The 27197-nt window shown below is 42.3% G+C and overlaps 1 protein-coding gene across 1 annotated transcript in view; it reads right to left on the bottom strand.

Moving 5' to 3' along the window:
* LOC131188446 (uncharacterized) overlaps positions 1–27197 on the bottom strand; it is an 80199-nt gene that overhangs the window by 24163 nt on the left and 28839 nt on the right. The window lies entirely within an intron of this gene.

Raw genomic sequence — 27197 nt, 5'->3', positions numbered from 1 at the left:
TAAACAACCATACCCTTAAGGGAGTTATTTTGTAAGACACCCAGAGTTCCTGTCAACATTTTAAAAATGACTGCAATCTTCTACTTTTAAGAATTCCTGCCTATTTGTCCTTATATTTACATTTTCTTCAATGGAAGATGAAAATTTATGTGGGGAAAATATAACCTGCCTTTTCTCTGCTCCTATGCATTTGCTGGCTGATGAACTGTGGTCACTTTTTATGCAGAGCTAGATAGAACATTGCTATTACTGAATGCTAGCAACTTAACATTAAATTTCTTGCTATCTTTTTGTTGTGTGCCTCTTAAAGAAGGCATTGTCCTAAGGCAATCTAAAAGACTTTAAAATAAGTTAATTTAGCAGCAACCTAATGTGCCAAATTCTAGTAAGTAAAGCTCCTATTCTTCATGCCAGGTAAAAGTAGTGCCAGCTACTTTTCTAGATCTCTGTTAGATGCAGCAAAACAAGATCCCACAGTAGCCAATTATTATTCTGCAATGTCATAAAGTATCTTCCCATTTTGTTAAGAATTTGTTTAAACTATTTATATTAGCAATAGTTGGGGATGCCAAGTATTTCTACTTGAAACTTCCTGCATCTGCTCTTCCTTATTTAGCAATGTGAAAGATATCTGACATAGAATTTGTAAGATAATTGGTCTTATAATGAACTGCACATTTGCAGTAACAGTAAAAATGTTTGATAATGTTTTTGTTCTCATCAAAAATCCTTGCAGAAAAGAAGCACGCAATCACAAAAATTTGTATTAGAATTATTTATGTATATTAGAGAAATTAGCATGTTGAAAACTCCAGTTGGAAAATTTGGGAATGACAAACTCCTATGAAGTCTATAGCTGACTTTTAACTGAAGAAAGATCAATACAATGAAAATGTACAATAGTAACACTAGATTTCTAGATTATTAGATTTGTATCTTGCCTTTCAGTCAGAGCGTGAGACAAAATGTACATCACACAATGATCAGGGATGGCAGAGAGTAGATTTGAACTTGGGTTGAACCCAATACCAATTCAAAACTTTAGCTAGTAAGCTGTCTTATGCTTACTAAATCAGTCATCTCCCCACTTTCTGCATCCCGTCTCCTGCCTCTAAGTATCTGCTTTATATGCATAACAGCACACATTAATTTCTATTGCCAGGCAAAGGAGCCATGCAACAGCTTTTCCAATCAGTTTCAAAAGTTAAGTGTGGCAAAGGCCACAGATATTACACTTGTTTGTTTGTATCCTGCCTTTATTATTTTTACAAACAACTCAAGGCAGCAAACATATCCAAAACACCTTCTTCCTCCTATTTTCTCCACAAGAACAATCTCTAACTTCTTAGCCCATGGTGTCAGGGTCAGGCAACAAGATGGTTGGTCAATTCCTATCACCATCAATGAATCCATGCTTGCTGATCTGAAAAAAGCAGACCCTGTACTTGTGGAAAAATGCTAGGAAGGGGGGAAAATTGTTCCTTGATATTCTGAAAAAAATCTCTTGTGCTTCAATGCTGTAGTCTATTAATAAGGAATTTTCAATGGAAAAGTGACAAGAATCATAGTCAAACACATATGGGAGGCATCTATATTAGTGATGAAGTAAATGACCAAATCCTTTTATCTTCCTAATAAAAAAAGAAAGCCCTTTCTTCTTGTTTTTTTAAATTATAATTGGGGGGCAAGGATTCTCTCTCAAATTTTATTGAAAACAACACTTCAGAGGACAATATTAGTGCAAAACACTGGGCAATTTTATATCTAAGACATAAGGCAATTGTCAGTTATTTTGCTATTCTAATTTTCTCCAGTCATACCCTACAGACAACTTTCTGGCAAGTTAGAGGTTGAAAAGCTATTTGGAGATGATATTCTTCTGTTTATTCTTAACCCTCACATTACTATTCTTGTGTTAATACAAATGATCGATGCCTTTAGTAAAATAGCAGAATTTTTTTACTAACTAGTCCAGATCAAAGTTGATTACAATAAGTGAAAATTTGGTTACTCTTCCATTTAAGGAATATTAATTTCCAATTTGTACCAAAACTACTAAATATTTAGAGATCTGTACTGAAATATATACTGTAACTCAGTAACATGTAATATAAAATATATACAGAAGTTTCTTCAGATTTCGATAGATGGAAATCATTAAACCCCACCCTTTGGAGAAAGATGCATGTTCTCAAAATGAATATTATTTCCACATTAACTTATATTCTGAGAGAAATTTCTGCTTAAATATCTGGAAAATATTTTTGGAAAATAAACTCTTTGTTTAGAAAAAAATATGGGGTTCTTCATTTCTGAAAATATCTTTACAGAAAATGCAATTGCCAATTAATGAGGGAGGATTCATTTTTCCAAATCTGCAGCTATATAATCAAACTTACCTACTGTGAAATATTAAATACTAGAAGCCAAAAATTAATGCCAATTTTACAATTTTGGTAACTTTGGAATGTGTATTCCTATTCAGTTACCTTTGGTTAGATGGGCAGTATTAGCATCTAAGTGCAACAGAACTAGAAAGCCATGGAATGAATGTCTAATAAAACCATATTTGATCCTTTTTCCAATGCTAAATTGACTTTATGGGGAAATCTAATATTAAAAACTGGGAAAAAGAGGGTGATATGGAAAAATTGGGTGGAAATGGGGATATTGAGTTTGGCCCTATTGATAAATTTTTAATATATGTTGTCCTGAGAGGCAAATATCATCTACTAGATGTTACTCAGTGGCAATATTTACAGCTACAACCTTTGTTAACCACATTGTCTAGAACAGTAGCATTTTCAACTTCTGAGATGCCCAACATACAACAACTAAATCTTTTAAAATTAAAAAAAAATTGACTAATAGTTTTTATAGGTATTTGTTATCAATAAACCAATTTGATATACAAAAGTTCAGTGGAATAAAGAATTAGAGAGTCCTATACTGCCTAGGCAATAGGAGTGTGTCTCAACTTCTACAGGGAGAGTGTTAATGGACTTTATGTTACAACTTATACAACGAAAATACTTAAAAGAGTTTATTGGACTCCCATTACACTTGTAGAGTAAAGGATTATTTACGACAATATAATGTTGGAAATGCAATAAAACAATGCTTCTTTAAAAGACATGTTTCTACAATGTCCTATACTTAAACTAAGTTTGGGGAGAAAGTAGTGGACTATATAAATATGACTGCAACAACAACCAAAATTTTCAGAGTATCATATTCTCCTGAATTACATATCTAATATGTGGAACTTGACAATTAGACAATGAAAATGGATTCTCTGTGCCCTTACTATAACAAAAAGACTGTACTGCAACACTGAAAAGATGAGTACATGGTTCCATTTAATCAAAAGACTGAAGACTTGTTTACACTTACTATTTATGAGTGGATTTTCTGTACACAGACTTTGTATGAATAAGCAGAATAAAATATGGGAAAATATTATTGCTGTGTTTCTTTCACCTAGAAATTGGAACATATGTACATTTTCATGTGGGAGAAAGTCCACTTTTTGAAGCCTGACTTACAAAAAGTCAAAAAGCCAACCAATCTCCCTGAAAGATTAAAAGAAGAAAACAATCATGTGTTTTCCTTACCATATTTTCCACAAAGCTAAAATATACCAGACAACCTGGGACCTGTCAGGTCATCATTTCAGAGATATTCCATTGTGGGAAACTGGCAGGGACCATTAGAAATTATTAAATCCGGTGACAGCTCACCCAGGAATAGTCCAGTCATGAACGGCTTCAACTAACTTTATTTAAACACAGCGTTAACAGCAAGAGAACTCTGACAGAAAAACCAGAGCCCTTTGACAGCTCTTATATAGCAGCTGTCAAAGCGGCTGCACCAATGACGGGACTACAAAACTCTCGCTTTTCTTGAGGCGCGTCTTATCCAATCAGAAACCGCCTGGCTGTTGCCAGGCTAGAGACGCATTGTAAGTCCGAGGACTTTACACCCTTCCCCTCCTGGACCGCACATGCATAATCGGCCAAGTACGCAAGCAGCCGTCGGCTCCACCCAGATCTTCTCAGTTCAGGGGCGGCAGCCTCCGGAGGAGGAGTAGCTGTGGCTGCTGCCGCTCCTGCAGGAACCAACAACTCCACCCCCAAAGGAGACCTGGCCGACACGGGAATTTCCAAGCTTCCAGGTATGTTTCCCGATGAGATCGATCCGCGTTTTGAGGGTTGGAGTCCTTCCCCGGCCTGTAGGTCCGGAAGGCTGGGTCCCAGAGGTGGCCTGGCAGGGTTGTGGTCTCTTTCCAGGACCGGTAGCCTGGAAGGTGGTACGGGAGCGGCCTGCTCCCCAGTTCCTGGGCAGTCCTTGTCATTGAGTAGGTCCTGTGTGCCAGGTCTCCGCCATCTTAGTTGATTTATATGGCGGCACCACTCTCTCCCATCGGCCAGCCGGACCCTGTAGGAATAGGGCCCGGTTATTTGTATAATGTCGCCCGGCACCCATTTAGGCGATGAACCAAAATTCCAGGCAAACACAGCATCCCCTCTACTGAACCCCCTAGTTGCGAGCGAGTTGTCCGGCCCACGCTCCGTGTCATAGTGGGGGTGCAACCTATCCAGGGTTGTTCCCTACTCATGATGTATTGATATCAGGGAAAACGAGGAATTGGGGAGCGTTTGAGAAAGGTTCTGGGCATTTTCGGTCAGCGGACTAAAGGTTAAAGTGAACAAATGCCAGATAGGGGTAGAATCCGTCGAATTCTTGGGCTACCGAATAGACAAGAAAATTCACCCACTGAGAGCAAGGTCAAGGCAATCAGAAAGGCTCCAGCGCCCAAAAACAAAACAGAGCTACAGGCATTCCTGGGGCTAGTGAATTTTTACGGTCTTTTAAAAACAAAGCGACCGTTGCTGAACCGCTGCATAAGCTTCTAGGAAAAATACTGTTTGGTCTTGGGGAAAGTCGGAAAGTAGGGCTTTCAGTAAAAACCTGCTCTGAGCGACAGCCTGCTCATCCAGTATCATAGCTCATTGCCACTAGTGCTGGTTTGATGCCTCCTTACGGGGTGGGGCTGTACTCAGCCACAGACTCCAAACGGCACAGAAGCCCCTATAGCCTTTACTCTAGAACGATGTCCTCCCAGAGAGGAACTATAGCCAGTTAGATAAAGAAGCGCTAGCAATTGTGTCAGGGAAAAAATTTCACGAATATGTTTTTGGGAGACTTTGAAATTGTGACTGACCACAGACCGCTGTTAGGAATACTGGCTGGCGATCACCCAACGCCTGTGGCACTTTCGCCACGATTGACCCGATGGACTATTTTCTTAGCCGCTATTCTACAAGCTGCAGCATCGACCAGGAAAAGAAGTGGGGCATGCGACGCTGCTAAGCAGATGCCCACTACCAGGGGCCATCAAGACCCCACGCCGGGACGCCCATCCTGCTTATTGACTCTTGACTCTGGCCCAGTCACATCTAAGGAAGTGGCTCGGCATCATACCGACATTATGTTAAGGACTGTACCGGTTGGCAAAGAGGGTGTCTCGCCCGGGCGAACGGTTTAAGGAATTTGTTAAAACGTGATGAGCTCTCGGCTCAAGGGGGTGCCTGTTATGGGGTGATCGTGGTAATCCCGGATAAATTAAGGGAAAGGTATTGGACCTCCACGAGGGTCACCCAGGGATCGTAAGGATGAAGGGCTAGCAAGAAGCTATGTGTGGTGGCCACTCATGGACTCAGAGATTGCTGAGAGGGTAGGAAATGCCAGGCTTGCCAAGAGTCCAGACCTCTACCCCAACGGCCCCAGTCAGGAATGGGAAAACCCCAAGGGCCCTGGTCAAGAATCCACATTGATTTTGCTGGCCCTTTCCACGGCCAAACCTTCCTAGTGGTTGTCGATGCATTCTCTAAATGGTTGGAGATCATACTCATGAAATCCACCACGGCCGAGGCAGTAATCGCAGCCCTGCGCCACCTATTCGCAACCCACGGGTTGCCTGACACTCTGGTGTCCCACAACGGCCGCAATTCACGGCAGCCCAGTTTGAGGAATACTTGGCAGAGGAGGGCATCCGACATGCCCTCTCTGCGCCTTTCCACCCGCGCCGAATGGCCTTGCAGAGCCGCCCGTCCGGAGCGCTAAGGAGGCATTGTCCAGGCTCAAGCCAGGTGACTGGCAAACAAAGATAGATTTCTTTCTGGCCGCTCAGCACAGAACCCCAAGCACTGCTACAGGCAGAAGCCCAGCCGAATTATTGATGGGACGGAAACCCGTGCCCACTTGACTGCTTGAATCCCCATTACACACCAGAGGGTTACAAGGGGAAATAGAAAAACTAGAGAAATGGGCATAGGCGATCGGTGTGGGCCCGAACTATGGGGACGGCCCAAGTTGGCTAGCAGGGCAAATCATAAAAGCAACCGGTCCAAAGTCATACTTGTTGAGTTACAAGACAACCGAGTATGAGGCGCCACATAGACCAGATAAGGAAACGAATAACTGAACAAACCCGAGCTAGCTGAGACAGATCATGACCACTCCTATTTGAACCCACAGCTGACCATAACCGGGAGGCGCAAGACTTAGCTGAGGTCCCGGAGGTCCAGCGGCCATCAGGTTCGATGGAAACAGCAGGAAAACTCAAAGTAATCAAGGCGGATGGCCAAGAAAAAGAGACTGCAAGTAATCCAGGGCGATGGCCTAGAGAAGAGCTGGGAGGAAAAAAGCCCCTCCGACCAGCTCAAAACCACCAGGACTGAACCGCGCAGGTCCGAAAGAATTAGGAGGCATAGGTTATTTGCGTGACTCGAAAAATAACATGTAAATAATATGTAAATAGTGGTAAAGTGTTTTCTGGGAGGGGAGGAGTGTTATGTATCTTTAAATATTTAGGCGGGAAACAAGCACGTTGCTGATTGGTTGAAGCCGCCGGTTAAACAGTATATAAAGGGTTGTTTTTCCCCAGCCTGGTTGCTGGGTTCACCATATATTAAAGAGCTGTTGTCACTACCCTGGTCTCCAGCCTCGTTACTTCCCGAACTTAACATATACAGAAGTTTCTTCAGATTTCGATAGATGGAAATCATTAAACCCCACCCTTTGGAGAAAGATGCATGTTCTCAAAATGAATATTATTTCCACATTAACTTATATTCTGAGAGAAATTTCTGCTTAAATATCTGGAAAATATTTTTGGAAAATAAACTCTTTGTTTAGAAAAAAATATGGGGTTCTTCATTTCTGAAAATATCTTTACAGAAAATGCAATTGCCAATTAATGAGGGAGGATTCATTTTTCCAAATCTGCAGCTATATAATCAAACTTACCTACTGTGAAATATTAAATACTAGAAGCCAAAAATTAATGCCAATTTTACAATTTTGGTAACTTTGGAATGTGTATTCCTATTCAGTTACCTTTGGTTAGATGGGCAGTATTAGCATCTAAGTGCAACAGAACTAGAAAGCCATGGAATGAATGTCTAATAAAACCATATTTGATCCTTTTTCCAATGCTAAATTGACTTTATGGGGAAATCTAATATTAAAAACTGGGAAAAAGAGGGTGATATGGAAAAATTGGGTGGAAATGGGGATATTGAGTTTGGCCCTATTGATAAATTTTTAATATATGTTGTCCTGAGAGGCAAATATCATCTACTAGATGTTACTCAGTGGCAATATTTACAGCTACAACCTTTGTTAACCACATTGTCTAGAACAGTAGCATTTTCAACTTCTGAGATGCCCAACATACAACAACTAAATCTTTTAAAATTAAAAAAAAATTGACTAATAGTTTTTATAGGTATTTGTTATCAATAAACCAATTTGATATACAAAAATTAGAAGTTCAGTGGAATAAAGAATTAGAGGGTCCTATATTGCCTAGGCAATAGGAGTGTGTCTCAACTTCTACAGGGAGAGTGTTAATGGACTTTATGTTACAACTTATACAACGAAAATACTTAAAAGAGTTTATTGGACTCCCATTACACTTGTAGAGTAAAGGATTATTTACGACAATATAATGTTGGAAATGCAATAAAACAATGCTTCTTTAAAAGACATGTTTCTACAATGTCCTATACTTAAACTAAGTTTGGGGAGAAAGTAGTGGACTATATAAATATGACTGCAACAACAACCAAAATTTTCAGAGTATCATATTCTCCTGAATTACATATCTAATATGTGGAACTTGACAATTAGCCAATTGGCGCCTCAGCCCCCCCAGGCAGCACATGGCTCAGGACCGCGCCGATGCCAAAGGGGGAAGCATCACACGTCAGAGTAACGGGCAGGCGCGGGTCATATTGGACAAGGACTGCCTGGGAGGTTAGGAGGCTCTTGACAGCCTCAAAGGACGCGGCTTCGTCCCTTCCCCAATGCCACGGCGCGTTAGCCGCAAGCAACCTGTGGAGGGGTTCCGTAAGGGAAGCTTTATGCGGTAGAAATACCGCATAGAAATTCAGGAGACCTAAAAAAGCCTGAAGCTCCGTTTTATTCGTGGGGACCGGAGCCCTGCAAATAGCCTCAACTTTTGAGAGGGTAGGGTGGATTCCCTGGGAGTCCAAAAGGAAACCCAGGAACTCCACCTGTGGAACCCCGATTTGACATTTCTGCCTCTTAAGTTTTAACCCAGCAGATCTAAATCTTGATAAGACGGCCCTCAACTTCGTGGTCAGGTCCTCTGGACCGACCGCAGAGATGAGGACGTCGTCAAAATAAGGGACGACGCCCTCCAATCCTTGAAGCAACCGCTCCATCAAACACTGAAACAGCCCAGGGGCCACACTGACACCGAACTGGAGGCGGTTACACTTAAACGCCCCTCTATGCGTCACGATAGTCTGCGCCAGCGCCGTGGCGTTGTCTACCGGTAACTGGTGGTAGGCTTGTGCCATATCGAGCTTGGCGAAAATGGAGCCCCGTCCCAAGGAGTGGAGCAGATGCTGCACAACTGGGACAGGGTAGGGGTTTGCCTGCAATGCCTTATTAATCGTAGCCTTGTAATCGGCACAAATTCTAATTGAGCCATCTTGTTTAAGGGAGAGGACAATAGGAGTCTCCCAGGGGGAGTGATCCACAGGCTCAATGACCCCCTGAGAGATGAGTTTGTCTAACTCCGCGTCCACCCTATGCCTCAATGCGAAGGGCACCCTCCTAGACTTTAACCTTATTGGCGTTATTTTAGGGTCCAAGTTAAATGACACCGGGGTACCCGTGTACCTGCCCAGATGATCACTGAAAACATCAGCGAATTCATGGGTGATGCCATCCCAATAATTAGGAGTGGTAAAGTGGACCCCTTGGATATTTAATCCTAGGGCCTCAAACCAATTCAACCCCAGAAGTGTTGGAAGGCGTCCCCGCACTACAATGAGAGGCAAATACCCAGAGAACTTCCCATGGTGTACATGGAATTCTCTGTATCCCACAACAGGAATAGCCCCCCCTTGATAATCAGTCAGGGTAATGGGGCATGGCCACAGATGGGTTTTAGGAAAGTCCGGCAAAAGTCGTCTGATAGTGGACCAGGAAATTAATGACTTGGAGGAACCAGTGTCCACCTCCATTCGGCAGGGAGAGCCTTCCAGATTTACCGTGAGGTAAATCTTATTACCATGAGAGGCGGCCATGGCATGGTCAACGGCAAAACAGTCTTCCCGAGGGCCGGAGGACTTCCACATCGTTTTCTTCCGGTCAGCCGGGTCTCTTGGGGGGATGGAAACAGGCAAGGCAGCACGGCAGACCCGGGCGAGGTGGCCCTTCTTTCCACAACGGCGGCATGTTGCGGTTTTAAAACGGCAATCTGATCTGCCGTGGTCCCCCCCCCCCCGCATCCCATACAGCCAGCGGTGGACGATCTGGCTGCAGGGCGGTCTCTCTTGGCGGTGGCCTTGAGGCGGCGAACACCGCCATCATCATCGGAGGAATCCGACGGGTCAGAGGCAGCATGATGAATGGCGAGGCCTTTATCGACAGGAGCGGGAGGAGGTTGGAATGTATGGATCTCCGCCGCAGATTTCTCCGCCATTTCAGTCGCGCGGGCTTCATCAAGCGCTGTGGCTAAAGTCAAGTCTGTACGTGCCAGCAGTCGCCTCTGCAACCGAAGGTCGGCAACACCGCTGACCAGTTGTTCCAGGAGGACCTCATCAAGATCATGGAATTCGCAATCTAAGGCGGCCGTCCTCAAAGAAGCGACATATCCGTTAATAGATTCCCTGGGCAGCTGAATCCGCCGTCTAAACGCGTGCTGCCGGGCAATACGGGAGGGAGTGGGGGAGTAATGGCTCTTCAGCTTCTTTAACAAAACGTCCCAAGGTACCTTGAATACATGAAGGGGAGCGGCCAGAGCCCTGGCCGTCCCAAACATGTCCCGACCACAAAGGCTGAGGAAATAACCACGTTTCCTTTCGGCAGACAAATCAGCGTAATCATTGGCCTGAAGGAAGCACTCGAACCGGTCAAGGAACGATTCCCAAGTTTCAGCTGAAGGCTCGAAAGGAGCGAAGGACGGTTGAGTCGCCATTGGCTAAAAAAAATCAGCAGTGCGCAGGGTCAACTACACCTTTGTCGCCAGTATTAAATCCGGTGACAGCTCACCCAGGAATAGTCCAGTCATGAACGGCTTCAACTAACTTTATTTAAACACAACGTTAACAGCAAGAGAACTCTGACAGAACAACCAGAGCCACTTTGACAGCTCTTATATAACGGCTGTCAAAGCGGCTGCACCAATGACGGGGTTCCAAAACTCCCGCTTTCCTTGAGGCGCGTCTTATCCAATCAGGAACCGCCTGGCTATTGCCAGGCTAGAGACGCATCGTAAGTCCGAGGACTTTACAGAAATAACAATTGTGTGACTGTGGCTGACTGTGGTATCATGACAGCACTGAAGAAGTCACAACTTTACCAAATTGCAATTCCATGCGAGTTAGGGTTCCCGAATTCTCGATGTATTGTGTAAATTTGCCCACTTGAGGTACATTCATTCCACAATTTGTTGCCGTATGATGCACCGTTTTGGCCAATTGAAGGTTATAAACAAACAAACAGACAGGAAATTTTTAGTAGCATACAGATCATTTGAAGAAGCCACTAGTAATCCTTTCAGGTAAAAATAGGAAAGTGTCATTGAATAAAACAGTCTTTCATGTGCTACTTCCAGGTTAAGTGTGACTGAACAGAATGATGTGAGTTGTAGTCTGACCCATCTGGAGGGCACCAAATTGGAGAAGAATGAGGCCAGCAAATCTGGATCATAAATCTCTGCTAGGGTTAAGCAGAGCAAACTCTCCTTCTGAAATTGCATTTATTTCCTGTCTACTCAGACTGGAGATAACCAAAAGCAGCTGGTTCTGAGGTAATCCATTCTACTAGGAGGATCCAAGAAATCAGACTGGAGCATATTCTTGAGAGCAAGGGAAGAAAAAGAACAAACCAACAGATGTTACTTTTTACAGTACTAGCAAAATGCCTAGTTCTGTGGCCATGGCCTGCCTCCCTCCTTCCCAAGAATCCCAGACAAGATATATTTAGGATGGAAATTGATGAAGTAAATTAAATTATTCTTCATAGGGACTTTTAACCCTTCCCCTCAGGGCAAATTAAGCAACAGGGCAGGCATATCTTTGCCGATTAGCAAGGAAAAGCATTAAGCAGCACAGGGTACTCTGAGGAGACATTCCGAGGCAGCCAATTCTCTCTTGCCTATCCAGTTTTCCTTATTTCATTCAGGAAAGTGGCACCGAATCAGTCCAGTGCTCACAAACAGCAGGGTTGAGACAACATTAACTCCATAGTCTGCTAACAGAAAGCATAGCATATAAAACAGAGGGTGAAATAAGGAGTGCTGAGCTAGACCTAAATTCTATATACTTTCCACAGATACCAAGGTTAACTCTTTTTTTCAAAATCAAAATTTTTCTCTAACACAGACAAGGATTCAGGGAACAAATATTTCACCAGCAGTGAGATGCAGTGATAGCCAAATATATACTTCAATTTCAAAATAAAATAGTCATAATTTAAAGCAAATTTTAGACTCCTAATTCTGGCTGGTAAACTCAATATGTCCAACCCAAAACCATCCTTTTTTGTTTCTTAAAAAAAAAAACACCTCTACACAGAATTAGGACTTTATGATAGCAATTTCAAATTGATTCCATGGGGTTTTATGGCCACATGAGAGATTAGGTATTTGGTGTTGCCATGCTTGCTGCTATAGCAGCTGCATGTGACCTTTAAGCTTAGATACCAAGAAGTAGTGTTGCCATCTGAGCCAAAATAATATCAATCTAGTCTAATGGAGTTCCACATGTTTGGAACATCCTTGGCCACTAACCCTGAAGGTGGGTAATTAGAATAGGTTTTCAAAAACAAAGTTTGGTTGATCATTCAATATGCTTTGCAAGGTTGCCTCTCTGGAGGAAATTCAAATTTAACATCACAGGTTTGGGCTGATAGGGCAAATCAAAGCTCCTTGAAACATGTCAATTACTTTCAACATAGCATTATTCACATGATCTTGCAAGATTCTTAGCCAGGAATTTAAAGGTCACATTTACAGAGGCTATAGGCACAGACTTAAAAATGGACCTAATAAATAAACAATGGTTGGAAACTAATCAAGAAGAGAAGCAATCTGGAATTAAGGAGAAACTTCCCAACAGTGAGAAAAATTAACCAATGGAAGAGCTTGCCTTCGTGGGTGCTTTATCACTGGAAGTTTTTAAGAAGAGACTGGGCAGCCACTCGTCTCAAATTGTACAGGGTCTCCTGTTTGAACAAGCGGCTGGACTATGAAGACTTCCAAGGTTCTTCCAGCTTTATTCCATAGTATTAAAATTTAATACTATGTCTGTTTCTAGACACCATCTGAAAATATCTGCACTACATGGAAGTATTGGTGGATTTTACTTTTTTCATCAGATAAAATGAAGGGAGGACAATAACAAGGGGATAAAGCTGAAATCCATGGATATTTATTAGGAAGCATCCCACTCTGACATATTTGTGTAAATAGCTTTCATTTATATTGTCACCCATGCCAAACACCCATGCCCAACAACCCATGTAGGTGGCTACTACATTTAAAACATTAAGAAAAATGCATCAACCATAAAAAGAACCACATGTAAACAAATATAGGTTTTAATATAATATATAATATAACAACAGAGTTGGAAGGGACCTTGGAGGCCTTCTAGTCCAACCCCCTGCCCAGGCAGGAAACCCTACACCATCTCAGTCAGATGGTTATCCAACATTTTCTTAAAAATTTCCAGTGTTGGAGCATTCACAACTTCTGCAGGCAAGTCGTTCCACTTATTAATTGTTCTAACTGTCAGGAAATTTCTCCTTAGTTCTAAGTTGCTTCTTTCCTTGATCAGTTTCCACCCATTGCTTCTTGTTCTACCTTCAGGTGCTTTGGAGAACAGCCCGACTCCCTCTTCTTTGTGGCAACCCCTGAGATATTGGAACACTGCTATCATGTCTCCCCTAGTCCTTCTTTTCATTAAACTAGACATACCGAGTTACTGCAACCATTCGTCATATGTTTTAGCCTCCAGTCCCCTAATCATCTTTGTTGCTCTTCTCTGCACTCTTTCTAGAGTCTCAACATCTTTTTTACATCGTGGCGACCAAAACTGGATGCAGTATTCCAAGTGTGGCCTTACCAAGGCATTATAAAGTGGCACTAACACTTCACGTGATCTTGATTCTATCCCTCTGTTTATGCAGCCCAGAACTGTGTTGGCTTTTTTAGCAGCTGCTGCACACTGCTGGCTCATATCTAAATGGTTATCCACTAGGACTCCAAGATCCCTCTCACAGGTACTACTATTGAGCAAGGTACCACATATACGGTACCTGTGCATTTTTTATTCACATAAAGCACTGGAATTGATAACTTCTATAATACATACTATTAACATGTACCAATGGTACATCTCACCCAATATTCAAGGGAACAGCCAGGTCTTCAGCACCATATGGAAGGCAGGGTCGGAACCATCTAAATCTTGGGGATGGTGGTATTTTATAAGGTAGGTGAGAGAACAGACCAGGGATGCTAAAGACGTTGTTGTTTCGACGTGCAGGACTACCTTGAACATACTTTTAAATCGGGGTTTTAAATTGGGTTTTTAAACGTATTTAAATTTTTAGGCCATTTATCGAATTAGTTTTTTATACTGTTTTTAATCTGTATTATATGTATTTTGGTTTTTATTGGCTGTGAACTGCCCTGAGTCCTTCGGGAAAAGGGCGGTATACAAATATAAATAAATAAATAAATAAATAAATAAATAAATAAATAAATAAATAAATAAATAAATAAATAAATAAATAAATAAATAAATAAATAAATAAATAACATGCACATTCTTGGTTCCTAAAAATGGCACTGTTTGACAGATGGGACCCAGTACATGCAAACTCTATCTTATTGAAAATAGATGATTCTTCAAATATCTCGGTCCTGTGACAGAAGTGCTTTACAGATAACAACTAGCAACTTGAATTTCTCCCAGAAGCTCACTGGTAACCAGTATAACTACTGCTATTATATGAGTGTACCAAGATGCTTCCATAATTACCCTATGCATTTTGGATGTTCTAGCTTCTGAATAATCTACAAGAGCAACTCCACGAGGAGCATGTTGCAGTAATCCAGACAATATATCACCAAGGCATAAGAAACAATGAGCAGAGCCTCCGACTCTAGGAACATGTGCAAAAAAAAGAGAGAGAGAATGGATTTATGCAATGACCTCCTAGCCACTATCAACTGCTCCCCAACAGTGTACCAGTTCTAACTGACGTAGTATGGCTCCATCCAGAATCATGGATGGAATTAAAGCCTAAGACTACAATTCATACAATCAACTCCCAATACCGACTGAAATTGGCCCTGAAAGAAGAAGAACCACTGCCACACCCCACCTACTCCTATTCCCAATATTTCAGGCAGTCCGGAAGGATACAATGATCAACAAATCGGAAAGCTGCTAAGAGATAAGAAGGCATACTACTCCCATCCCTAACTTGACACATGGCATTTCAATGTTTTACCCAAACTGAAACCTGATTGAAAGGAGTACAGATAACTGTACCTTCTTTAAACAAGAACTGAAATTAAGCATATCATAACCTAACTGTCTGTGGATATACTTCAATTTTTATTGGTTAGAGTAATTGATGAAATATCAGTCTAGAAACTGTAAGAGAAACAAATGATTTGTAATATATATTCTAGTCATTGTTAGTTGGGATGGAGGTTATGTGTGCGGAAGAATAATGTTTCTCTGTTATATTTTCAAGGTATCATCATTCCCCTTTCTTTCCAATGCACATATAAAGAATGCACATATCATTAAGTTCATACTGAATTGTGAGTGTCAGCTCCCATGATAACTAGGGATGCTGAATGGCTTTTGACTTTCAGCTTTATTTAAAGGGCCACAGTTTTCTTATCTTGTCAAACAGATATTCACCTCATCAGTAACATGGAACACGAGGTGAGAGTACCCAAAGAAAAGAAAAAGGATATGGACACACACAATCCTACCGGATTATGGTACATAAAAAAATCATCCAAACTGTGAGATTCTAACACAATATGGCCAGTCAAGAGACAGATGACAGAACCAGCCAGGATCAGTGAAAATGGCAGGGACCTATTGATATGTACCAGTTTTGCTGCTTCTCCCATTCAAAATATTTAATGGGAAACAAGAAATTAAGGAAAATTCAGAGCATAGAGACCCTACATCTGTTATGCTAAGAATCCCTCATCACATCTTCTTCTCATCAGCACTATGATAATTCTCTCACAAGCCCAAGCATGGCAGCAGGAAGGAAAGACAAATCATAGAGAGGGATCATTTTTTTCAAATTGAAACAATAAGAGTCTCTGCGTTGGTAGGGTGAGGGAAGTATAAACCTCCCCACATTCACTGGTGCAAATGCTAGTCATTAGCACAGAACACAAATCCAAGCAAAACACCCCCTACAAAGAGCGTAACAAGAAAAAAAATCTTTATTGCTTCAATGGCTCCCTCTTCATTGTTGGGTCTGGCCCTGAGCTGTGTTAAGGGTTAAAGCCTGCCTGGGTAAGGAAGGGAAACAGCTGCAGCCTGGCAGCTAAATGAGGTCAGGCCGAAGACACAGTGGCTATTGTGATGTGGCTGCAGCTTCTACTGGAAGAGCTTCCACCTACAGCTGACCATGTGGCAAACCTAGAGTAGGATAGGGAAGGCATGTGCATGCATGCTTGAAGAACTAACACACCCAATGATTTCTCAAGAAGCAAAAGCGTTTTTACTCATTCTTGAACTGTTAGCTCAAAGGAGGAAATTATCTAGCGTGAGATTTTCCAAAGCCAAACTGTAACACATAGCACAGCTGCCCACATACTCAACAGTTTTTCCTTCTAGATACTGAGTCTTTCTTTTGTGTGAATGTGATGTAATTTGTGCAAGTACATCCCCATAACCACATATTATCACCCTTTCTTGGCTTTGAGATATGTTGGATGACAACTCCCATTTTCTAAAAAAACAAATAAAAAACCAATGCCCAGGTGTTTGAACAGCCAACAACTTCTTGTTCTAAAAGAATGTTATTTAGCCTCTCTTTACTTCTTAAACAAATATGCAGTTTTCCTTCACGGTCAATACATTTGCTATGCTCAGCTTGATTAAGTTCTAAAGTCAGTACTAGTGAGGTTTTTTTTAATGGTTGCCTTTATTGTCACCTTTGTATCTCTAACACGCTAAAAGACACATACATCAGAAGTAGCTTCTTCTACTGCAATCCTTTTCCTTCCCAAAAAATGTGAAATGCAGTCCCAGCCTCAAAAATTTATTATCCCTGATCGCCTGCAATGCTCATCATCTTTGATTATTCATCACTAACATGACCCAAAAATCAGCTAATAGATTTCAGCCAAATCTGAAGGACAAAGGATTTTTTACCATGTTTAACTAAGATTTTAATCTTATATTCATGCTCTCAAGAGCTCCACAAGAAACAAAGGACCGTTTTTGTCCATGAATATATGCATATAAAATATATCTGTATTTATTTGTTACATACTTCTCAAGCATAGCTTGCCTGCCATTTGATACTCTACAGCTGGAAATACTATTTCAAACTCTGTATTATAGAAAGATTAATATTTATTTATGAAACTTGTGCACTCCAGTTCTTCTGAATCAAGGAATATTCTGACTGTTTGAAATACATCGCTTATTTTATGCTTCTTTTCAACATTACACTAAGAATGCAACAAAAAGTTTCAATAACATAAAATTTCCACAACACACATATATAAGTTAAAACAATTGGCAACAAAAAGACTAATCCCTAGACCAATGTGTCGGAGAATGTAGTTCATAAACTGGGAGGCACCAGGGCAAGTCCTACTGTGGTTAATGGCTGACTGATTTCTGAACCAAGCACATCTGGAAAAGTATCTGAAAGATTTGGAAAGCTTTTTTAATATACCCTAATCCAAATCCAACTCTTCCTCCTCCCTCAATTTTACCTTTCCTTTGCATGAGGAAGGGTAAACAAAAGTAACAATAATTATTAACAATAAACAAAGTGATAAAATACCCAAAAATATTATTCAGCAGAGCAAAAGACTGATAATGAAGCCCAGTCTGCTGGAAATCTTCAAAGGTTTGTTTGGACTATTTTGGCTGCTCATCAAAACTTCACATTAGCTTCCTTTTGCACAAACTTTCCTTTCTTTTGGCTCCTTGGTACCTATTAGGCATTTGGCAGTTATCTGCACCTAAAGTATTTTTCCACAAAACATAGATTCACAGAGTTGTCTTTAGAAAGGTTATTAAGATAAAAGAATAGAAGTATAAGAATTGCATAAATGAAGAATTGTTTTATTTAAAGACAACGTATGTTAGAGTAGATGTTTTCTGAATCTTCTTCTCAAAGTCTCATACAAGTGGTCCCCGACCTATGTCCACAACTGGGTGTGCTTCATGACCATATCGCTCAGTGATGGCAATCCCAGCAGTCCCAGTTGCCATCTTAACTCCAGACTCATGGGTCAAGCAGGATGTGGCAGGATAAGGAGAATGGTGAAGGCCAGCTACATCATCAGATTCTGCTGAGTGCAAAGGGTCAAAAGAGCATAGATGAGGGGAGGGGAAGGCAGATGGGGGGGGGGGTAATTGAAGTAGCCCTGTAGTCATCAGTGCACTTGAATTTTGATCTCATGACAGGACTACTGCAATGGCTGTAAATCACGGGTGTCAAACAAACACCATTACGTTGTCATCACGTGGTGTTTCGCTAGGTTTTTTCCCCCTTCACGGAATTGGGTGGGCGTGGCTTGCACATGACACATCCGGCCCATGGGCCACAAGTTTCACAACCCTGCTGTAAATGGTTAAGTCCCTTCATTCAGTGCCGCTGTAACTGAACGGTTGCTGAGCAAATGGTCATAAGTTGAGGACTATCTGGAAGTATAACAGAGGGAAAGCAGCTCTCTTCCATGATGGAACATCTGCAGCTGACTGATTACATAAGTCAACTGAATCTCTATCAGTCTGAACAACTCTTATTTAGCCTAGTTGCCACTATAACAAGGTATCTACATAAAACTCAAGTAATCTAAAACTTCAATTATGAAATAAAATCACATGTCCTGTGTGAAGATTTATTTGCAAACTTCTAAAGCTTATAGAATTGTTTGATGGGAGTCCTGATTTCTACATATACTACACATCTCCATGTGGTCATAACTCTGGTAGAAGAGTACCATAGAGGAAGGTTGCTGCTGAGGTGCTCATTCATGCAATGTAAGTTGGATCAAAAGTGGGACATCTGCTTGAACTGCTCTTAGAAGAGCTCAGCTGATGACCCTATTGATTTGAGAAATGCTGTTAGAAGGACTACAGTTTTTAGAGGTATCTTGAAAGCAGTGTTGGGTTTCAAAATTTTTTACTACCGGTTCTGTGGGTGTGGCTTGGTGGGCGTGGCAGGGGAAGGATACTATAAAATCTCAATTTCCTCACCAATCAAGGGGAAGGTTACTGCAAAATCCCCATTTCCTCCTGATCAGCTGGGACTTGGGAGGCAGAGAATAAATGGGGTGGGGCCAGTCAGAATTTTTACTACTGGTTCTCCGAACTACACAAAATTTCCACTATCGGTTCTCCAAAACTGGTCAGAACCTGCTGAAACCCACCTCTGCTTGAAAGGCAAGGAATAAATATTGGTCCCAGCAAAACTAATGCCAGAGAACCCAGACAAAAAACATGAGAGCAATATTGTTAAAGGGTTGGAGAAAGAGTTGACAATATGATTTTTTGCAAAGGTCAAGATTGACTTTCAATGTTTGAGGAACATTGCCAGGAGGACATGTGCATAACTTCATGTTGTGCGCAGTTTGCCCCATTCCCAAATTAGGAGATTCTAATCATTGTTACCCATGCCTTGCTCACCTCCCAAATGTGGAAAGTTAATAGAAGAAAAATGTGGGAAAGGAAAAAAAGAAAGAGTTTTGTTATCATGGTGGTGACTGAAAACAAGTTGAAGTGGTTTAGTAGGAGCTGTATCAGTCATGTAATGTTTGCTAGGCTTAGACTTGGCTGAAGTTGCTCCATATAACATGGTGCAGCTAGATAAGACCCTCTATTTCAAACAAGTACTGCAGCCACATTGAATACCTGATTGTTTTTTGTCAGCACAGGAATGTGCTCCTTCCTGTTTTTCAATACAGATAATTCTTGACTTATAACGACAATTGAAAGTGGAATTTTCATTGTAAGTCTGTGTGGACATAAAGTGAGATGTCACATGACCATACCAATTTATGAAAGAAATCTTGACACTTCCTATTGTGGTCATTAAACCAAGTATTGCAGGTCATTAAACAAGTACTGCCCCAATCCAAGCCATTCCAGTTAAGTAAGCCAACAAGCATTTGTTTCCTCTTCACCCCTCTCTAGAAGTTCCAGCAAGCATTCTCTAAACTGGGTGAATGGCCAAGCAACTGCAAATGTAATTCAACTTAAGTATAAAACTATGCATACAGGGACAACTCCCTTCCTACAACTGCATGTGTACATTAATTGGTTCTGAACTGTCCGTAACCAATCAGGAATAAGATCCGGAAGTCATAGTGCAGAACTCAGTAAAGCTACTCTTTCAGTGCGAGGCAGAAATGAAAAAGGATGCTAATAGGGATCATTGAGAAGGAGACTAAAAATAAAAATGACAGTGTTATACAAATAGATAATACATCCTTATCTGGAATTCTGTATATTGCATTTGAAAAAAAAGATGCAACATCTGGAAAGTTTCCAGAAGAAGGCAGCCCAAATAATCAGAGGACTTTAACATCTTCCCTATAATTGTTCATATAAAGATAGTCCTCAACTTATGACCAGTTGCTTAGTGATCCTGAAAGTTCCAATAGACCTATCTGAGAGCAACTTATGACCAAGACGTGAAGTTCTTAGTCAGCTCCCCCCTCTTGCAAGGTCACATGACCACACTTTGTGCACTCGGCAACTGGGCTGCATTTATAGCTGTTTGTAGCATCCTGTGGTCACATGTGCATTTTATGATGGTTTTGTTGAAAACCAGCATTTACTTCCTGTTTTCAGCAAAACCATGCCCAAAGCAAATCAATGGTTCACGTAATGACTGTGGCATTCACTTAACAACCACGCTGATCATTTTATGACCAAAAATATTTTACAAAAAAAGGTTGTAAAATCTTTATGATTATCATGAGTTACAATTATGATGGACAGGCTCCATTACGGCCATAACCTGAGGACTACCTGTACTTTAACCTACAGAGATATAAATACATTGAAGAGTTATTAATCCATATTTATTATGAATGATTGGACTCATTTGTAAATGCAAACAAGTCTGATTTTGCATCATTACCCAGGCATATTTCCAATACTCAATTAAGCAAGCATGTATATTGACGTGTTATTTAATATCATACTTCCAATGAAAAGAAAGCAATAATAATAATAATTATTATTATTATTATTATTTATTCGATTTTTATACCGCCCTTCTCCCGAAGGACTCAGGGTGGTGTACAGCCAAGGTAAAAACAAACGATATATACAATTAAAATACAGATTAAAAAACTTATTATATAGTGGCCTAAAAACTTTAAAATATATGAAACTAAAAAACCCTTAAAATTAATAATAAAAATTTAAAACCAATAAAATTTAAACCAGCCCCGCGCGAATAAATAGATGTGTTTTCAGTTCGCGGCGGAAGGTCCGAAGGTCAGGTATTTGGCGTAAACCCGGGGGAAGTTCGTTCCAGAGGGTGGGAGCCCCCACAGAGAAGGATCTTCCCCTGGGGGCCGCCAGCCGACATTGCTTGGCGGACGGCACCCTGAGAAGTCCCACTCTGTGAGAGCGTACGGGTCGGTGGGAGGCATGAGGTAACAGCAGGCGGTCCCGTAAGTACCCAGGCCCCAAGCCATGGAGCGCTTTAAAGGTAGTAACCAAAACCTTAAAGTGCACCCGAAAGGCCACAGGCAGCCAGTGCAGTCTGCGCAGGAGCGGTGTTACACGGGAGCTACGCGAAGCTCCCTCTATCACCCGCGCAGCTGCATTCTGGACTAACTGAAGCCTCCAGGTGCACCTCAAGGGGAGCCCCATGTAGAGAGCATTACAATAATCCAAGCGAGAGGTAACGAGTGCATGAGTGACTGTGCACAAGGCATCCCGATCAAGGAAGGGGTGCAACTGCCGAACCAGGCGAACCTGGTAGAAAGCCCTCCTGGAGACGGCCATCAAATGATCTTCAAACGACAGCTGTTCATCCAGGAGAACACCTAAGTTGCGCACCCTATCCTTTGGGGCCAATAACTCACCTACAACAGTCAGCTGCGGCTGCAGCTGACTGAATCGGGGTGCTGGCATCCACAGCCACTCCGTCTTGGAGGGATTAAGCTTGAGCCTGTTTCTCCCCATCCAGACCCGTACGGCCTCCAAACACCGGGACAGCACTTCAACAGCTTCATTGGGGTGGCCCGGGGTGGAAAAGTACAGCTGAGTATCATCAGCATACAGCTGGTATCTCACCCCAAAGCCACTGATGATCTCACCCAACGGCTTCATATAGATGTTGAACAGAAGGGGCGAGAGGATCGACCCCTGAGGCACCCCACAAGTGAGGCGCCTCATGGCCGACCTCTGCCCCCCTGTCAACACCGTCTGCGACCGGTCGGAGAGATAGGAGGAGAACCACCGATACACGGTGCCTCCCACTCCCAATCCCTCCAACCGGCGCAGCAAGATACCATGGTCGATGGTATCAAAAGCCGCTGAGAGGTCTAATAGGACCAGGGCAGAGGAATAACCCCTGTCCCTGGCCCTCCAGAGATCATCCACCAACGCGACCAAAGCTGTCTCCGTGCTGTATCCGGGTCGGAAGCCGGACTGGAACGGGTCTAGATAGACAGCTTCATCCAGGTATTGGGGTAGCTGCCGCGCCACAGCACTCTCTACAACCTTCGCAACAAAGCGAAGGTTGGAGACCGGACGATAATTACCCAAAATAGCTGGGTCCAGGGAGGGCTTCTTGAGGAGGGGCCTCACCACCGCCTCTTTCAAGGTGGCAGGGAAGACCCCTTCCAACAAAGAAGCGTTGATAATCCCCTGGAGCCAGCCTCATGTCACCTCCTGAGTGGCCAGTACCAGCCAGGAAGGACACAGGTCCAGTAAACATGTGGTGGCGTGGAGTCTCCCCAACAACCTGTCCACGTCCTCGGGAGCCACAGGGTCAAACTCATCCCAAACAGACTCAACAAGACATGCCTCCTCTCTCTCGCTTGGATCATCCCAATTTCGGTCCAGACCGTCCCGGAGCTGAGCGATTTTGTCGTATAGATAACCACTAAACTCCTCAGCACGTCCCTGCAAAGGGTCATCCCGCACCTCCTGATGAAGGAGGGAGCGGGTCACCCGAAAAAGGGCGGCCGGGTGGTTATCTGCCGACGCAATGAGGGTGGAAGCGTAGGAACGCCTCGCCTCCCTCATGGCCACTAGGTAGGACCTAGAGTAGGACCTAACTAGTGTCCAATCAGCTTCGGAGCAACTGGACCTCCAACTACTCTCTAGGCGTCTTCTCCGGCGTTTCATCTCCCTCAGCCCCTCGGAGAACCAAGGGGCCGGACGAGATCTGCGCCGGGTCAGAGGCCGCAAAGGCACGACACGGTCCAAGGCCCCAGCCGCGGCCTGTTCCCAGGCCACAACTAGTTCCTCAGTCGAGCCGTGGGCCAGATCCTCAGGGAATGGCCAAGCTCCGTCAGGAACCTCTCGGGGTCCATCAGGCGCCTGGGACGGAACCAACGTATAGGTTCCGTCTCCCTGCGATGGTGGGTGGCGGTTCGGAAGTCTAGACGAAGGAGAAAATGATCGGACCATGACATCGGTTCTGTTACTAAATCATCTAATTCCAGATCATTTAACCACTGTCCAGAGATATAAATCAGATCCAGCGTGCCTCCTCCCATGTGCGTAGGGCCATCATTTACTCGAATCAGGTCCAAGGCCGTCATGGAAGCCTGGAACTCCCGAGCTGCAGTCGATTCTGTTCCAGGATTAGGGCTGTTCAATCTGTACGGTAAGTGGGAGAGGCAGATATGGCGGAGGGGGGGGGCGTATCGAGTGTTGGGAGCACGTGTTCGATGTCTGAAAGCAATCACGTGCTCCGGCCCCTCAGTCCCTACCCGTTCCTCGGGCAGCCATGATCCTCAGAGCTTGGATCTTCGGTTGATGTTATGTAATGCCCGGTCCGTGGCTAATAAAGCTCCCCTGATTTGCAATCTTATTCAGGGGGAGTCCGCGGACCTTATGGGCATTACGGAGACCTGGTTGGGTCCAGAGGGGGGGTTCCCCTTGTTGAGCTGTGCCCTCCGGGTTTCCCAGCATTTCATCAACCGAGGGCCCAAGGTAGGGGTGGGGGGGTGGCGGTTGTCATTAAGGAAGATCTAGAGCCGAGGGAGGCCACTGTTCCTCAGATTGCCGGCTGTGAATCCCTCTATGTGAGGTGGGGCCATAGGAATCAGTTGGGCTTGTTGATCGCGTACCTGGCTCCTTGCTGCGTGACCACAGCCCTGCCCGAGCATTGGAGGTACTTGCCGCTGTGGTGGTTGAGACCCCCAGACTTATAGTCATGGGGGATTTCAACCTGCCATCAGCTGGCTTGTTATCGACTGCAGCTTTAATAATAATTAAAGGAAGATGTGAAATTTTATCAATTAATCTCTTTTCATCTGAATATCTTCTTTTCACTGACTATCATATATACAACATGCACAATATATATATCAAATGACATAAGGTCATGTGAGAGTCACTGAAGGGCTAATAAAGTAAAAAGATCTCCCTATCCTGAGATTTAATCCATTGCTGCACCGTATCATTAACCGCTGCCAGTGAGAGCTTTCTTACAATGTTCTCCCACTAGCAGCTTACCTGCCTATATTATGCCCAGGCTGAACCCAATATTCATAGTAAAATCTGTGAAGCCTAGAAGGGAGTAGGAACAGGTTCTATAGATCAGAAAATACAGCAGAAAGCAGGACCCAATCTTGGTTCTGCTATAAAATATGCTGGCAGTTTATGGGAGGAGGAAATTATGATAACATTCGGTCAATCAGATAATTCTTCCAGTAGGAGGCAACAAGAATGTGCTATAAGAACTATGAAGCAGTATATAAGTCTAAGTGCTACTGATATTTTTCAATGAACTCTGTTTTAGCAAGGGGTGCCTCTATGCATGGTTCTAAAACACGATCTTTTTGGAAAAACAGCTAGAAAATAGACTTCATGGGCTTGGTAAATCATACAGCTTTGATTCTTGGTTTTTAAAGCTTTAATTCAAAAAGATCAACCAAGACTATTTATGCCAGAGCGGGACAATATTTCCATCTCCATAAGCACTGGATGATTGCATTGTTGAAATTAAATGGCAAATATGCAAATCACAGTGAAGTAATTTTTTGTTCTTTTGTTTGCAAAATGAAAAAGGCAGAATATACTTATGTGCTGTTTTGGTTATAACAATGCCAAAAAGCAACTTCTCCCAGAAAAGGAGAAACAAGTCTGAAAATTCCAGTTCCCCTGCCAGTGACAACCTCACTACGCCTTTTGTGACTTTCAGAAGATAAAGTTTTAAAAAAGATGTCTCTGCCCTAAGAGATTAGTCAGCTCTGATCTATTGCCCTAAACTGTCTCATTCCATGTATCAGCCAAGATTACTCATATTTTAGATCCTGTATCTATTACAGCAGTTTTCATAATTCCCCTGCCAGGTATTGCAAGAGTAGGCACTGGATTTTTACAAGAATCTCAATACCAACCAAAGCCAGGAATAAAATTATGGCATTAGGGGAGAGTAAGGAACAGACATAGAATGAAGCAAAAGGAGGCCTTCAGTTACATTCTTAATTCTTAGAGATTAAGAAAAGATTTTAGAGATTCAACAATTCGTTCCTTTATGAAGCAACAGATTAAAAGAAAGAACTGAATAATAACTCTATTGTCATAACAAGGGGGTACTGCGCTCTTGCCCCAATCCAATCATAAACAGTTAACTAGTTGGGACAGGATGGAAAGTCATCCCTCTGCGTTGGGTCCAAGATCTACATTCCGCCATACAACAATCTGCCACACCTCCATTCCACTCTGCTGCAATTAACCACACCCTGGTTAATTGTGCATGACTAGCACCGTATGAGAGCAAGCTTCCAGTTGCTGCAGTAGAGATGCATTTGGCAGGGATCCAAAATATTTAATGTTCATCATAAGGGACACTAAAATAGGATCACCTCAGGCTGATCATAAGGCAATTATTTAAGCATAATCTTGCATAAAGTAAAAATCTTTTATTATTATACTGTATTAATTCATATCAATCTATTGCGGCATGAAGGCCTCTTCACTGAAGATTCTGAACTGCGCTCATAATGATGATGCAGATTGATGAAGGTTTTTTTGACTTCACAGCTCAGGACTGAGAAAATATGACAGGCCCAAAGTTACACAGCTGGTTGTCATGCTTAAGGGATGACTAGAACCTACTTCAGTTCCTTAACCATTATAACATACTAGCTCTCATTCATATTCATTCACCCACACATTTGAAGCAACAGCGGGACCACATAAGAGAGAAAATAGCTGGAAAGCATTATAAAAGCTTCTAAAACATAAAATGCTTTATAAACATTTAAAGAACTTTGATCATTTTAGTATAACATTTATTCTTACAAGAGCTCTTCCTATTACATTCTTTAAATTACAGCAAATAGAACAGCAGTTGGAAGGGACCTTGGAGGTCTTCTAGTCCAATATCATTTCAGACAAATGGTTGTCCAATCTCTTCTTAAAAAACCCCAGTGATGGAGTACCCACAATTTCTGAAGGTAAGCCATTTCACGGATTAATTGTTCTCATTGTCAGGAAATTTCTCCTTAATTCTAAGTTAGATTTCTCTTTGATAATTTTCCATTCATTACTTCTTGTCTAACTCAGGTACTTTAGAGAATAGATTGTCTCCCTCTTTGTGAAAGTCTTTCAAATATTGGACCACTGCTAACATGTCACCTGTAGTCCTTCTTTTCGTTAAACTAGGCATACCCAGTTCCTGCAACTGTTCATCATATGTTTCAGCCTCCAGTCCCTTAATCATCTTTCTTAATCATGCTGCTCTTCGCTGCACTCTTTCCAAAGTCTCGACACCTTTTTTTTATAGCGTGGTGACCAAACTGGTCACAGTATTCCAAGAATGGTCTTACCAAGGCAGTATATGGTAGTATTAATACTTCATTTGATCTTGATATCATCCCTTTGTTGATGCAGCCAAGACTGCAATGACTTTTTTGGCAACTGCAGCACACTGCTGGCTCTTATTTAAGTGTTTGTCTACTAGGATTTTCAGTCAGTTATTACTGTTGAGCCAGAGACGAAACTGGAGACACGTAACTTTGTGACGTCCACATTTTTGAACTATCCACAGAAAATCCTGACCACTGATTTAAAAGGTTGGGATTCACAACAGTTGCAATTTAAAAAAAAAAAAATCTAGCAGACATTAGATTGCCAAATTCTATCTTAGTCACAACTAAAAATAAAATAATTATATAGGTTCAGTCAGCATGAGCCTAATAATTGCAAGCAAAA

Source organism: Ahaetulla prasina, chromosome 1 (genome assembly GCF_028640845.1).
Source record: "Ahaetulla prasina isolate Xishuangbanna chromosome 1, ASM2864084v1, whole genome shotgun sequence".
NCBI lineage: Eukaryota > Metazoa > Chordata > Lepidosauria > Squamata > Colubridae > Ahaetulla > Ahaetulla prasina.
The sequence above is the reverse complement of the archived record's forward strand: the minus strand, read 5'-3'. Positions and strand labels throughout refer to the sequence as shown.